The 17,021-nt window shown below is 43.3% G+C and overlaps 1 long non-coding RNA gene across 1 annotated transcript; it reads left to right on the top strand.

Moving 5' to 3' along the window:
• The first annotated feature begins 1,484 nt into the window (after positions 1–1,484).
• LOC129859474 (uncharacterized) lies at positions 1,485–6,873 on the top strand. Its single transcript, XR_008760170.1, has 2 exons — positions 1,485–1,746; positions 6,699–6,873. It is a non-coding gene; the product is annotated as an uncharacterized LOC129859474 (long non-coding RNA).
• The last annotated feature ends 10,148 nt before the right edge of the window (positions 6,874–17,021 follow it).

Below are 17,021 nucleotides of genomic sequence, written 5' to 3'. Positions count from 1 at the left end.
TATGTCTCAGGTTGTCTGCTGCATCCTGTCATTCAGCTCCGGTTTCCTCTCTCCTCTTCCAGTTGAGTTCCTCTCTCGAACGCTGGCGTTGCCATTTCCTCCACACAAGTCATCGGAGCTAGCAAAGGAAGAAGTACAAATCCCAGGCACCAGCACCAACAACTCCCGTTTCAACTCCTTGGAAACGATGACAAGTCAAGAGGTAAACCGTCGGTGCTAAATGGAAATAAATATTAAGAGTAAGCAGCAGCAGTGGTGAGGATATTCGTTTCAAAATTGAGCAGATCATCAAATCAAGCTCGTGTTGTGCCCCTTCGCGCCCTGCTCATTCTCAAATCTGACAGGACACGAACTAGTAATACTAACATCTGGCGAAAGGCATTGCCATAAAAGGGGCTTAAAGCGATGGATACACCCCCTAATTTGAGAACGCTTTTCTTCTTTTGAAATAGTGTGCTGCCTGCCTCAGCCTGACTGCTCTAGCCGAAATCTCAGAGGGTTCTCTGATTGGTTTGATTACAAATGTGCAAAGCCCAACCTTTGGAAGCAACCTCTCTCTTTATTAGCGGAGGAGGTCTCGGCTCCTACTCCGAGACTCACTAGACTCGCTCTCCCTCGCAGATCGCGAGGGCGCTCTCTCTCTTTCACTATCCCTCCCCTAGGAGATGGACTGTCACAATGTGTAAGATGCCACTAAACTCCCTAATTAACTATGCTAACAAACATCACTACTGGATAACAATAACATAGACCACTGTCTGCCTCCGAAACTTGGATGTTTGTGTGCCAAACGACTTCTCTCAGAGTTACTATGCTAATTCGGAATAAATAGAGCTCCCTAGGAGAGAATAGCCTCAATTCGATTTTGTATTCAATATCGAATTATCATTCTAGAAGAGATATTCATTTGAAATATTCACATATTTTAACATCGATCTATTTTTACCCATTAATGGGCTACTTATATATACTACTTGTAAAAACATTTTGTATTTTATTTTGTATTTTTTGGGCCTTTATTTAACTAGGCAAGTCCGTTAAGAACACATTCTTATTTACAATGACAACCTAAAGTTAAAGCATGAATCATGATAGAACATTCATTAAAACGTCACATTGAAACTTAGGGAAAACCAATAGAAGTGCAAAGCATCAAGCAATTTGGCTTTTCAAACTGTCTGTTCTTGTGGCATTGCACAAAAGAAGGAATTATATTCAATATGAAATGCTTTCGACAAGCTGCTATGCTCACCAAGTCACATCTAGGATAAAATCGTATGCAACTTCTCTGACACGAATCCAAAGGCGTCTAACATTCCTTACGTGTGGAAATCTGAATTACAGAGTAATTCAACATTTAAAGCAATATTCGTATAGACACCACGCAACTTGCATTCCTTGCGTGCTATGCTGTTCAGAGAGATAATACTTAAATTGAGTGTATTTTCAAAACCATGTGAATGAAAGCTAAGCACATTCTTCACCCAGTGCTCTCCATTTAGCAAAATTGTCCTGCCTCTCCTGATTTAAACCCAGCCACGTAACGCAAGCAAACGGCAATCACCTGTGTCTCGTAGACTCACTCACAACCCCATGTGTATCCAATATCGAAGCGAAGCAGCTGTCGGCAGGCTGACAGTAACCCCTCTCTCTTTCTCTCTATCAAATGCTGCGGACTTCTTTCCCAAATCCGTAAACATCAAAATCACCACAGGAAAGGACAGGTCTCCACAGCTGATGAGAGAGGTAGTCAATTTCCAAGTATTTTACCAGTCAATCAATAGCTTGTATGTTTGCAACCTTACGCTGGGACCGGTCCGGGGCAGCCCTGTAGTGCAACTCCTTGGCTCCGCTCAAAGGCACGCAGCCGCTGCCGATATCTCCGAGACTCAACTCAGTGCATAGACAGCCACCTTTCCGCTGTCACAAGTGAGGGACACGGGATTTGCCCTGACAATGAACAGCTCTGCGCCGGTAATAGACAGCCAGTCAAAAAAATCACAGCATTGGAGAAGATATCTCCTGTATAGATCCTTGATTGATTGTATGCATTGAATTGAATGTAGGCCGATTCCTTATTGCTCTATCTGTACTGCGCATCTCGCACCACTCTTGTTTCTGACTGCTGTTTTCCGCTACTGTAGCGCTGCTGAGAACACAGGACTGGTTTGGAGTCTCTGGAGTCTCGAGACCCAGCTAGCCAGTCACACGCGCCTTTACCAGGGGGTTGCATCGGCAATCGAGTTGCAGATTAAAATGCCGTCGCAGTCTACAGATTAGACTCTGTACATAGATCTGTGTCACAAAGTGGATTAGAGTAGGACACATCTGAACACACCCGCATCATTAGCACTGACATTACAGCTGCCAATCATTTAGCTCATTCTCTACATTAAAGGATATTAGTCTTCTGAAGCTCTCACGTTGAATGTGTTGAAATTCAAATGTAATATTGACCGGCATCTTGAAGTGTCTAGTACTGTTGAGACCTGGGCTGGGGAGCGCGCATAGGTCGCACTCAACCCTGTGTGTTTGGAACTTCATATTGACCAAGAAGTAGGATAAACAAACTCTGTGTCATGATTTGAATAATGTCTTGTGAAAATAAAAAAAATGTGAGTTATTGATTGACATGACAATTTAAACAAGCTGAACACACGACGTTCCAAAAGGACTTTGGAGATTGTTAATCATTTACATAAAGATTTAACTCCCATTGCCGTCATATTGAAATGAATCTCATCCAACGCATGAAAAGAATTGCTGAAATATTGACTCAGACTGCATTTTCAACACACCAGGGTGGCACACCGACTGAGAGCTCACACGATAAGGTTAAAGCAGGTGGTATGGAGGCATCTTGGGGAATTCCCTAATGCCTATAAGACTTCTATTTTTGCAAACAAGTGTATACTTAAGCAATAAGGCCTGAGGGGGTATGGTACAGTGCATTCGGAAAGCATTCAGACCCCTTCTCCTTTTCCACATTTTGTTACATTACAGCCTTATTTTAAAATCGATGAAAAAAGTGTTCCTCATCAATCTACACACAACCCCCCATAATGACAAAGCGAAAACAGGTTTTTAGATTTTTTTTGCAAATGGGAGAAACTCCCCGAATACAGGTGTGCCAAGCTTGTAGCACCATACCCAAGAAGACTCAAGGCTGTAATCGCTGCCAAAGGTGTTTCAACAAAGTACTGAGTAAAGGGTCTGAATGCTTAAGTAAATAGTATATTTCAGTTTTTTATTTTTAATACATTTGCAAAATTTTCGAAAAAAAGTGTTTGCTTTGTCATTATGGGGTATTGTGTGTAGATTGATGAGAGGGGGGGAACAATTGAATACATTTTTTAATAAGGATGTAACGTAACAAAATGTGGAAAAAGTAAAGGGGTCTGAATACTTTCCAAATGCACTGTATTTGGCCAATATATCACGGCTAAGAGCTGTTCTTATGTACGACTGCTGGCATGTATTCATTGATGCAAACAAAAACCAGGCTTCCCCCCAAAAATGGACCAATATATATTTTTTTTTACATCAAATCATGTATCTCTCATCTTTCTGTGTTTCATCATTTTCCTTCAATTAGCAAGTGGCTCAATCTACTGTGTCTCACAGGAGAAAGTATCCGAGTGAGCGAAACAGCGCCCCTCTGTATCTCTAAGTGTAGGCCATCTATCAGATGCTGTTTGGTCCAAACGAGTATGACATTGTTGCAGCCCGTAGCATTGAATGCGAGGGAAGCCAGCGAGCATTTGGCCTCCGTTGATAAAAAAAGTATGAAAAAAATGTGTCAATCAGCGTCTAGCTAATAAACAGTGTCAAAGGAAGCCAGCTTGGATTTGGCGTCACTCCTATCAAATCCCATTGAGAGCATACATCTCGTTGTGTTTTTGTCCTCTGGTGGCTAGCTAGCCAGCTAGCTAAAACTGTCCCTTTCCTAAATTAACCATGGATGGAGATAGGTATTTGGACTTGTGGTTTTACTTAATTCTCCGTACTGGCCAATGATTATAACGGCAATTCTGATCCAACCATTAAGTCATACATTGTTGTGTTCTTGGCCTGAGAGGATGGAAGTTCAAGATGTAGAAGGCTAATGTTAACTAACTAGCTAATGTTGCCCATGAATGGAAGTTAGGCTAACGAGCAAGCATTTTAGCCAGGTAGCCTAGGACAACAAAAAATAAAAGCGTGTACTGTATGACAGAGTGATAGACCGTTTTGTCAACATGAAAGAGAGAAGGATGGCACACACACACGCACACACACACACACACACACACACACACACACACACACACACACACACACACACACACACACACACACACACACACACACACACACACACACACACACACACACACACACACACACAAAGAAATCAGAACCATGGACAGCCACATCGTATTTAGCTTACGGTGATTGGACTAAATTGTTTTTGGTATCTTTTAGTTGTCACTGTGTTAGACTAAGCAGAGATGATTTGATGGTTGAAATGGTGGAGCTAGCTCCTGTTTTATTTGCCACTTGCAGTAACTATTTGTGGCTCTAAAACAATAATTGTTTAGTGCTCCGAAAATGTCAGAAACATTAATTTGCTTGACCATGCTGTAGGTCATGTCTGTTACGGTACATGCAATATGCTTTGTGGACTTTACTGGACAGAGGTTGCTATCCGGTTTCGTGATAAAACACACGTGTGGTTTAATCTATGCTGCCACTGTCTTCTTATTGTCTCGGCCTTTAGGCCTACGTATATATCAGAGTCGCAAGGCATATGAATGAACAGGTTACAGAGCGAACAGCGAAATTATCACAACGCATAGCTTGGAATACGGGGCTTCCGCAGTGATTTTACCCACGCGTCACTACTGTGTACTACGCAATGCAGAATGCCTGGATACAGCCCTTAGCCATGGTATATTGGTCATAATGTAAAAACCCCAAAGTTGCCTTATTGCTATTATAAACTGGTTACCAATGTAATTAGAACAGTAAAAAATAAATGTTTTGTCACACGCTTGGTACCACAGCTTTCAGCCCATCAACATCCAGGGCTGTAACCACCCAGTTTATAATTATGAATAGAGTCTTGGGTCCTCATTCAATCAAACTCACAATGCAGAAAACATTTCTCTGGTACAGTGAAAGTTATCAAAATCAAAAAGGGTTTCATTTTTATACTGCATATGATCAATTCATTACATAAAACATTGTACAACTTGGATTTCTGGTCTTCACATCAGCCTGCTTAAGAATGTAGAATAATAGGCTTATAGCCTATATGAGGACTGTATAGGCCTAAAAATGATGAACACCAATAAAAATAAAAAATACTGAAGTTTATAGATACCACTCTTCTTCAAATAAATTGCTAATATTAAATGGGGTGTTTTTTGTGTTTTATTTTATTTTATATGCCATAGCCCTATAAAAAAATGGAGCAAGATAAGACAATCACGGCACTAGCCAGGCTAATGGTAACTGTCTGTAGTCTTCCTAGAGAGAAAGGAATGAGCTGCTTTTTTCCACTCACCACTGGTAATTCCCCCTTTTGCAGATAACACTCTACTTTAGAGAGGTATTGAGCCCCTCTATCAAAGCGCCACTAACTAGACTTGTGTGTCTTGTGGATAACAAGGCTTTGGAATAATGGGACGGGGTAATTTCACAAGGGCCGGCTGCCTACTGCCATATGTGAAATGAGGGGGATTATGAGGGAACAATGAGAGAGCCATTTAAAGGATTTGTTCCTTCATATCCCACAGTAATCTTTAATACATTCCTGGAATAATTAGCCAAAGCACAAAGACAGACATTATATTTTTTGCTCCATCGTGAGCTGAGTTGACGGTCTGATTTCATTAGGGGAGCCTTGCCTTCTTCTTCCTTCTTCTTCTTTCCCTGAAACAGAAGAGTACTGCCCCATTGACCAAAACACATGTTCATTTATTCAATACAAACTCAGGCTGAAAGATTTCATTATTTATTTTCTCATCAATGGAAAATAGACTGTACTCAGTCAGGGTTAATGTAGGTCTACGTCCCAAAATGGCACCATATTCCCTATTTAGTGAACTACTTTTTTTTCAAAGTAGCGGACTTTATAAGGAATCGTGTGCCATTTGAAATTCAGACAAAATATGGCCACCCTTTCGAGGAGGGCCCGGCATTTCAGTTTTCCAGTTACAGCTGCACAATAAAGGCAATATTTTCAGCCATGCCTCAAATTACTGGGTGTGTGGTGCCAGTCCTGATGTCATATCAAGCCTATGGTATTGCACACTGAGCCCAGAAATTCACACTGGTTAATCCTGCTATATGAACAGTAATGTTACATCTGCTTCTGCCACGCCCTCTACTGCTCATCCTTTGTCTCCTTGACCTGCCACCTCTCTTTCTCTCTGTCTCTCTGTCTCTCTCTCTCTGTGTGTGTGTGTGTGTGTGTGTGTGTGTGTGTGTGTGTGTGTGTGTGTGTGCGTGTGTGGGCGGAGACAGGTGTGCTGGAGTCAGGGCAGCTGCAACCTGTTTCATAATCAAGACGTCTACAAATACTCAGTCCTGCCACTTCCACGCTGCCAGATCATAATCTCTGCTCAGCCAGTCTATGCTTCTCGCTGTTTGTTACTGTTAGCTCCTGTTGTGCCTGTTTTCCTTGCCTGACTCTGTTTTTCTCTCCGCTACAGTTCCTGACTCTGGTCCCTGTCTCCAGCTCCATGTCTCGTCATCCTGCTACTCTGTCTTGGATTCCCCACTCTACTACTCCCTTGGACTCCCCTCTGGTTCTGCAACCCACCCGATCTTCCCCTGGCCTGCTCTCCATCTTCCCCCTGTGTTTCAATAAATACCTTGGTTACTTCATCCCAGTTTCCTCGTCTGAGTCTGCTCTTGGGTTCCCCTGTTCCACTCCGTGTAACAAGTAACTGCCGGAACCATAGCTTATGCTAATATAGACAATGCCATAGAAAACCTTTATGAATTTGTATGGTAATATTAATATTAGATCTATTTTAGTGGGTTGAACGACGGTGAACTGATGTTGAACCGGGCAGTCAGCTGCTGATGCTCCAATACAGTATGAGGTGAGACGGTGAACTGATGTTGAACCGGGCAGTCAGCTGCTGCTGCTCCAATACAGTATGAGGTGAGACGGTGAACTGATGTTGAACCGAGCAGTCAGCTGTTGCTGCTCCAATACAGTATGAGGTGAGACGGTGAACTGATGTAGACGGTGAACTGTGTAGTCAACACTGCTAGCTAGCCAGCTAGCCAACTTCTACCGAATAGCAGCACTGTAGAAACTATTACATTACAACGGAACGACTTGATTAGTGTAGTGTTAGCTAGCTACATAGTTGTCTTTGCTGTCTTTGTATCTAAGATAATTGTGTAGTTTAGAGTAATTATCGAGGTTAGCTAGCCAGCTATTTTCGTCCGCCGCGCCGCGCCACCGTTCTCCTACTAAGTCAACAACTGCTAGCTAGCTAGTCAACTTCTACCGACTAGCAGCACTGTAGAAACTAATACATTACAACGGAACGATTTGATTAGTGTAGTGTTAGCTAGCTACATAGTAGTCTTTGCTGTCTTTGTATCTAAGATAATTGTGTAGTTTAGAGTAGTTATCGAGGTTAGCTAGCCAGCTATTTTCGTCCGCCGCGCCACGCCACCGTTCTCCTACTAAGTCAACAACCGCTGGCTAGCTAGTCAACTTCTACCGACTAGCAGCACTGTAGAAACTAATAATACATTACAACGGAACGATTTGATTAATATAGTGTTAGATAGCTACATAGTTGTCTTTGCTGTCTTTGTATCTAAGATAATTGTGTAGTTTAGAGTAATTATCGAGGTTAGCTAGCCAGCTATTTTCGTCGCCGCCGCCACCCTTCTCCTACCTAGTCAACAACTGCTAGCTAGCTAGTCAACTTCTACCGACTAGCAGCACTGTAGAAACGAATAATACATTACAACGGAACGATTTGATTAGTGTAGTGCTAGCTAGATACATAGTTGTCTTTGCTGTCTTTGTATCTAAGATAATTGTGTAGTTTAGAGTAATTATCGAGGTTATCGAGGTTACCTAGCCAGTTATCGAGGTTACCTAGCCAGCTACACTTTCAAACAAAGTCAACAACGCAGCCACTGCTAGCTAGCCTACTTCACCAGCCAGCAGTACTGTATCATTTTAATCATTTTAGTCAATAAGATTTTTGCAACGTAAGCTTAACTTTCTGAACATTCGAGACGTGTAGTCCACTTGTCATTCCAATGTCTCTGCTGCTAAAGCCACTTTCTACCACTCTAAATTCCAAGCATCTGCCTCTAACCCTAGGAAGCTCTTTGCCACCTCCTCCTCTCTCCTGAATCCTCCTCCCCCCCCCTCCTCCCTCTCTGCGGATGACTTCGTCAACCATTTTGAAAAGAAGGTCGACGACATCCGATCCTCGTTTGCTAAGTCAAACGACACCGCTGGTTCTGCTCACACTGCCCTACCCTGTGCTTTGACCTCTTTCTCCCCTCTCTCTCCAGATGAAATCTGGCGTCTTGTGACGGCCGGCCGCCCAACAACCTGCCCGCTTGACCCTATCCCCTCCTCTCTTCTCCAGGCCATTTCCGGAGACCTTCTCCCTTACCTCACCTCGCTCATCAACTCATCCTTGACCACTGGCTACGTCCCTTCCGTCTTCAAGAGAGCGAGAGTTGCACCCCTTCTGAAAAAACCTACACTCGATCCCTCCGATGTCAACAACTACAGACCAGTATCCCTTCTTTCTTTTCTCTCCAAAACTCTTGAACGTGCCGTCCTTGGCCAGCTCTCCTGCTATCTCTCTCAGAATGACCTTCTTGATCGAAATCAGTCAGGTTTCAAGACTAGTCATTCAACTGAGACTGCTCTTCTCTGTGTCACGGAGGCGCTCCGCACTGCTAAAGCTAACTCTCTCTCCTCTGCTCTCATCCTTCTAGACCTATCGGCTGCCTTTGATACTGTGAACCATCAGATCCTCCTCTCCACCTTCTCCAAGTTGGGCATCTCCGGCGCGGCTCACGCTTGGATTGCGTCCTACCTGACAGGACGCTCCTACCAGGTGGCGTGGCGAGAATCTGTCTCCGCACCACGTGCTCTCACCACTGGTGTCCCCCAGGGCTCTGTTCTAGGCCCTCTCCTATTCTCGCTATACACCAAGTCACTTGGCTCTGTCATATCCTCACATGGTCTCTCCTATCATTGCTAAGCAGACGACACACAATTCATCTTCTCCTTTCCCCCTTCTGATAACCAGGTGGCGAATCGCATCTCTGCATGTCTGGCAGACATATCAGTGTGGATGACGGATCACCACCTCAAGCTGAACCTCGGCAAGACGGAGCTGCTCTTCCTCCCGGGGAAGGACTGCCCGTTCCATGATCTCGCCATCACGGTTGACAACTCCATTGTGTCCTCCTCCCAGAGTGCTAAGAACCTTGGCGTGATCCTGGACAACACCCTGTCGTTCTCAACTAACATCAAGGCGGTGACCCGTTCCTGTAGGTTCATGCTCTACAACATCCGCAGAGTACGACCCTGCCTCACACAGGAAGCGGCACAGGTCCTAATCCAGGCACTTGTCATCTCCCGTCTGGATTACTGTAACTCGCTGTTGGCTGGGCTCCCTGCCTGTGCCATTAAACCCCTACAACTCATCCAGAACGCCGCAGCCCGTCTGGTGTTCAACCTTCCCAAGTTCTCTCACGTCACCCCGCTCCTCCGCTCTCTCCACTGGCTTCCAGTTGAAGCTCGCATCCGCTACAAGACCATGGTGCTTGCCTACGGAGCTGTGAGGGGAACGGCACCTCCGTACCTTCAGGATCTGATCAGGCCCTACACCCAAACAAGGGCACTGCGTTCATGCACCTCTGGCCTGCTCGCCTCCCTACCTCTGAGGAAGTACAGATCCCGCTCAGCCCAGTCAAAACTGTTCGCTGCTCTGGCACCCCAATGGTGGAACAAACTCCCTCACGACGCCAGGTAAGCGGAGTCAATCACCACCTTCCGGAGACACCTGAAACCCAACCTTTTTAAGGAATACCTAGGATAGGATAAAGTAATCCTTCTACCCCCCCCCCTTAAAATATTTAGATGCACTATTGTAAAGTGGTTGTTTCACTGGATATCATAAGGTGAATGCACCAATTTGTAAGTCACTCTGGATAAGAGCGTCTGCTAAATGACTTAAATGTAAATGTAAATGTATTTCCTTTGTGAAAACGGGTGATATTTTCGAATGTATCGTTATCAGACAGTCACCTCTACTGCAGCTTTACCTCTTCTTTCAGCATTATTGTGAAGTAGTTGATGTGGTGGTTAGATTAATTTACACTTTTGGCAGCTGTTGGTAATTATTTTCCCTAACAATTCACATACAACTGTATATCTGAAACGATGGTTTTGATCTAGGCTGTGTGTTTTTGTGTGTGTGAGAGCATATACATTTTTGGGGGGCATCACTCAATGCTGAACTTCTAGAAAATGTTCTGACTTTATATTTTCCGTCTGGGTCGGACAAAGCTTTCTCAGATGGCATTGGCTCTTTCATAGTCTGTGACCTCAACTTTGGTTGCATCATGGGAACAAGGGAGACCCTGAGAACTACCCCTGTATACTGAGTCCCATAATGCCTCCATAAGATCAAGATTGGAAGTAATTGGAAGCAAAGAGAGCTTTTCTGCCTACAGGCAGTGTCCGAGAAAGGCCTAAATTGTCCAAGACTCCAGCCACCCAAGTCATAGACTTCTCTCTCTGCTACCTCACGGCAAGCCGTACCAATGCACCAAGTCTATAACCAACAGGACCCTGAACAGCTTCTACCCCCCAAGCCATAAAACTGCTGAATAGTTAGCCATTGGACTATCAGTATTGACCCCATTTTGTACTTACTGTACTGAAGAAAAAAATAAATGCAACATGCAACGATTTCAACTATTTTACTGAGTTACAGTTGATAAGGAAATCAGTCGATTCAAATAAATTCATTACGCCCTAATCCTTTTCACATGACTGGGCAGGGGCACAGTCAATCAGTTTTTACACACAAGGGCTTAATTACAGACAGAAATACTCTGTTTCATTAGCTGTCTGGGTGGCTGGTCTCAGACGATCCTGAAGGTGAAGAATCCAGATGTGGAGGTCCTAGGCTGGTGTGGTTACACTTGGTCTGGGGTTGTCAGACCGGTTGAATGTACTGCCAAATTCTCTAAAATAATGTGAAAGGCAGCTTATGGTAGAGAAATTAATGTTCAATTCTATGGCAACAGCTCTGGTGGACATTCCTGCAGTCAGCATGCCAATTGCATGCTCCTTCAAAACTTGAGACATCTGTAGCATTATGTTTGACACAACTGCACATTTTAGAGTGGCATTTTATTGTCCCCGGCACAAGGTGCACCTGTGTAATGATCATGCTGTTTAATCAGCTTCTTGATATGCCACACCTGTCAGGTGGATGGATTATCTTGGCAAAGGAGAAATGTTCACTAACAGGAATGTAAACAGATTTGTGCACAAGATCTGAGAGAAATATGCATTTGTGCATATGAAATATTTCTGGGATATTTTATTTCAGCTCATGAAACATGGGACTAACACTTTACATGTTGCATTTATATATTTGTTCAGTTTGACTCATCACATACTCTGCTGCTACTGCTACTATTTTTCTCTCTGCGTGGTTGGAAAGGGCCCTTTAAGTAAGCATTTCACTGTTAGTATACACCTGTTATTTGTGAAGCATGTGACAAATAACATTTGATTGGATTCTCCTCAGAGGCTCATTGTGCGAGGTGAAACTAAGGTTGAATGGAATTAGCAGAGGACTAAAACTCACAGGCAGGAACTTGGAGGAAGAGCACTAGGAATAGGAAGAGATGGAGAAAATAAGAGTAAAAGACTAGAATGCCTTCATTAGAAGAAGAAACATTTACAATGACATTTAGTGAAGTGGAAAGGATGTATGTATAAATATGCATAATTTTGCCAGAAGAATATTGAAGAGTTTCTCAGGGGTAGAAAGATGAGAGAATGATGGATTCTTAATGATGAGGTAGTCTCCCTGTGTGTGCGTGTGTGTTCGCACGTGTGTGGAAGTATGTGTGCATGTATGTGTGAGTGAATGCATGCGTATGTATGTGTGTGTGTGTGACAGCATCACACTGTAATTGGGTCCGTGCCTTAACTTCCTTCACATTTAACTCACTTTAGCAGCACCCCAAATTCATATCGTCACAGACAGAAATGTCCCAATGGTCGATGCCTAATCAAGCAAACCTTTTTTTGGAGACACGGAAGGCTGAAAGCCGTCTTCATTACTTAATTACATTTCTGAAGACATAATGAGACAACAGTCTGGTGAATTGAGATTTCGGTGCATTTCTGGAGTTGTTTTTACTGAATTTTCCCTGACAGTTCAGATTCTAGGTTGAGAAGATAAAGTATTGTAATCAATGTTCCCTTTAAGCTGCACGGGCAAGCAGCTCCCCTCGACTGCCTGGCCGAAGAAATATCAGCCCACACAGAGATTCACGAGATTGAAGTTAACTCAACTTTAGTTAGTTAACACAAACTTTTCGCTCTACTGTGGGAATTATGCTCGAATCAACGCACTATTAGCCACTTTCAATGTAACATACCGAAACAAAACGAATTATGCAAGACTTAGTATGCAAAACAAACAACAGATTTTCTTGTAGGCAGAGCGCATTGGAGTAGGATTTAATTGCATTGACAGGCACGACTCTACGCAGACTGGTGCACCATAACCAATCAGAGGTGCAGTAGGCTTATATGCAAATAGCAATTGCCATATATGGATCTGTGCGATTCACTTTGAACTGGACTGTGTTTACAGCATGAGCGGTCTCGAGTAGATGCGTTTGTTTTGAGATCAATGCGATAGCTGCATGTAGCCACCTGTGCACATTTGTTCATATTCTTTGCCAGTTAGTGAGTTATTAGCCCAGTTATAGCTAATTTCTAGTCAACAATGGGGGAGTGGTTGCTTCCTACAAGAGCACAACATCTGTGGATTTTTAGCCATCTTTGAAAAGGGAATCAGGTAGAGCTTTTTTATGTCTTAAAGGGGCAGTGTTATATTTTGAGATGGTCTTGAATAAGCTAAGTAACCAATAGGCAGAGGGTAGCATAATTTGACTGATTCTCTGTAATAATGGTATGGGAATAATAAATGAGAGTTTTTTTAAAAAGTGGTTTCTTGCATTAAACAACACAAGAACATTTTCAATCACCTCCTTGTCTGAAAGATATGTGGATAAACAGGTTAATGTCAAGCCCTGCATGTTTTTTCAAAAGTTTAATTGAATGTAGACCACCATTGAACACATTTGCTGCTACTGTAGGCTGAATGATAGAACAACTATTTCCATTTTAAAATGTGATGGGATGCCTTTTTCTCCATTGTTGTTGATGGCAGGCCACTCTGGTAGGCCTACATTATGATCAAATAGCCACAGTAGTCTACTTGGCCTCTGTTAAAACTGTAATTTAAAGTGGGTTACAGCCTCATTGTTCAATGTAAACACGCACCGGAAGTTGCAGAGAATTTTCACAATGTTCAAGTTTGCGCTCAGCAGACCTGGTATTTGCTCAGTGCCTCATTTTTTAAAAGGAACTTTGATTTTGATCCCTGACTGCAGAGAGAGAAAGACAGAGAGAGAGGTAGAAACCCCAGAGAACAACCCAAAAGAGAGAGATAAAGAGAGACAGACAGAGGGAGGGAGGGAGAGAGATTGAGACATAAGAGCACAGAGAAAGAAAGACAGAAAGAAAGGAGAGAAACCCCAGAGAACAACCCAAAAGAGAGCGGTGTAAATGGGAGGGGAACTGTCAGGAAGGAGAAATGTTATATAGGTCAATGAAGAATTGTGCTGCATGGCGGAGATAATATTGCTGCTTCAGCTCAGCCTTCACTCTGTCTGGGAGTCTGATTTGATTTCCCCATGAATCTGTCTGACTTGAATTATGAGCGATCATCCCATATAAAATCACCTCAGTGACCACCCTGGAAATCTGCCTTGGAAACTCACTGTCTTCAGAACAGGAATCAATACACGGAGTGTACAGAACATTAAAACATCTGCTCTTTCCATGGCATAGATTGACCTGGTGATTCCAAGTGAAAGCTATAATCGCTTATTGATGTAATTTGTTAAATCCACTTCAATCAGTATAGATGAAGGGGAGGAGACAGATTAAAGAAGGATTTTTAAGCCCTGAGACAATTGAGACATGGATTGTGCATGTGACCAATTCAGTGGGTGAATGGGCAAGACAACATATTTAAGTGCCTTTGAACAGGGTATGGTAGTATTTACATTTTTTATTTATTGAACCTTTATTTAACTAGGCAAGTCAGTTAATCTTATTTACAATGACGGCCTACCCCGGCCAAACCCTAACCCGGACGACACAGGACCAATTGTGCGCCGGCCTATGGTACTCCCAATCACGGCAGAAATTAGTTCAGAAATGCAGTGCCTTAGACCGCTGCGCCACTCGGGAGAAGTTGCCAGGCGCACCAGTTTGTGTCAAGAACTGCAACGCTGCTGGGTTTTTCATGTGTGTATCAAGAATGGTCCACCACCTAAAGGACATACCGCCAACTTGACACAACTGTGGGAAGTATTGAAGTCAACATGGGCCAGCATCCCTATGTAATGCTTTCAACACCTTGCAGATTGCACTAATAGGGACACCCTATTAGTGCACTATATAAGGAATAGTGTGCCATTTGGGAAACAGACAATATCTCTGGGTTACTGTAGTGCATTTTACTTTAAGACAGAAGTGTTGTGTCATTAGACAATCAGTTTCCTGACAAGATGAAAAAATTACCAGTGAAATTGACACCTTTATCCACCCTCCCCACCCTTCCTCCAATCTTTGTTAAGTCAATAATTACCATAACAGGTGGTAAGGCTAGTTGACAATCACCCCCTGGCCTAGCCTACATCTTACAGGAGGTTAAAGTCCTATACATGAGACCGGGGCAGAAATGGTGCCTGAAATATATGTGTGTGTGTGTCTGTGTGTGTGTGTGTCTGTGTGTGTGTGTCTGTGTCTGTGTCTGTGTCTGTGTCTGTGTGTGTGTCTGTGTGTGTGTGTGTGTGTGTGTGTGTGTGTGTGTGTGTGTGTGTGTGTGTGTGTGTGTGTGTGTGTGTGTGGACGTAGTATGCGTCTGGACGTAGTATGCGTGTGTGCTTATGTGCATTTCCGTGTGTGTGTGTGTGTGTGCGTGTGTGTTGTCTTCCTTTTGGCATTAAGTGCTGACTTGGGGTCATATGATGTCTGTAATGATTTAGTGTAGGATCCTTTACAGACAGGAGACTGACAGGACATGGAGTAGAAGATGAGTCTCCATTCACACAGATAAGACCTCTTCTGATTAGTCTAAGCTCATCAGGGAGGTGAGAGAGTTGGTCACTACCAGCACAGTAACAACAACACTGCATTTCTTACTATTCAGAGGAGTTGCACACAAGCATATTAGTCACAAACAGACAAGGGGGGCTTTTTGTTTGCCTCACATTATAACATATAAGTGTGTACGTTTAAGTATGAAGTTGATTACGAAAGGAAAGAGAGGGAGGGAGACAGAGAGGGGAGGGGGAGGGGAGGAGAGTGAAAGAAAGAGACAGCGGTGTTCCAACGGTAGAGAGATGTAATGAGGTCAAAGGTCAAACCATGAAGTGTCCTTCATGAGGTCAGAGGATGAAATAAAATACAATAAAATAATGAAACATAAAAAATGTAACATTGTGTAAATCACATCTTTCATTAAGTGATTGTGGTTTCTCTCTCTTATTACAAATGATAACCGCTGCTGCAATCATAAGCTACAGCCAGAGACATTGCCACAATTGACATTGTGATGTCGCTGACCTCTGGTGACCCTATTTCTCTGAGCCAGAAGTGATCACTCACACACACACACACACACACACACACACACACACACACACACACACACACACACACACACACACACACACACACACACACACACACACACACACACACACACACACACACACACACACACACACACACACACACACACACACACACACAAAACAGGCCCGTTCATTACTTCAGGATCCTACTCTGAACCTTCAAGGCCTACACTCAGGTTATCACACCTCGGCACGCCAGTCATAATCAATGTCATATCACAATCAATGTCAGGAGTGGCAAACACACTCTCAAAATTATCCCTGTAAAATGAAGTGTTCAGGCCTTATGGTTTCTTGTCTAGTCTGTTTTCCCATTAAACATAGCCATCATGCTGTCAGGCAGGCGAGAAGCGGATCTGGGCTGAGGCAGGCAAGGCAGTTCAGCAGCTCAGCTGAATGGACACTTAATTTGTCTTTTTTTTTGTCATTAGTTCAGTGGCCACCATCTGACCCATGCAAACATTTATTTTATTGATTTAACATCACATCACTCCACGGCAGTGATGCACAACTCGCAGCTAGCTGAGCTGCTCTCATTTTGGTAAAAACTAATGGACATCACATTGTAGTGTACTGTATGAAGCACATCCAACTGGCAGATTGTTGACAATGAGAATTGAAGGTATGTGGCCTTCTTGGGCTGAAAGCCTTTTATATGTTGTCTGTGGCTTCAGTGCTTTGAGCTTTGACACAAAATGTCCAACAAACTGAAGATGTGAAATACTAGCGCAGATTGGATAATACATTATGGCAAACCACAGTCATGAGCTAGATACATCAAGGTCATCCTGCTTTTCTTACCATGTTTTGACATGATCATTTGAGTAAAAAATGGTTGGTAAGGTGGTCATGAGATTATTGTTGCAAAAGTCCTTACTTCAGAAGAAGCAAGAGTCCCTAGGAATCTCCCCCTCCTCTCTCTCTCTGACCCCTCTCTCTCTCTCTCTCTTTCTCTCTCTCTCTCTCTGTTCCTTACTTTTATGTCTGAAACCTTTGAGAGGAAT

This window comes from Salvelinus fontinalis, chromosome 7 (assembly GCF_029448725.1).
Source record: "Salvelinus fontinalis isolate EN_2023a chromosome 7, ASM2944872v1, whole genome shotgun sequence".
Lineage (NCBI taxonomy): Eukaryota > Metazoa > Chordata > Actinopteri > Salmoniformes > Salmonidae > Salvelinus > Salvelinus fontinalis.
Note: the sequence above shows the minus strand (reverse complement) of the source record. Positions and strands in the feature narration are given on the sequence as shown.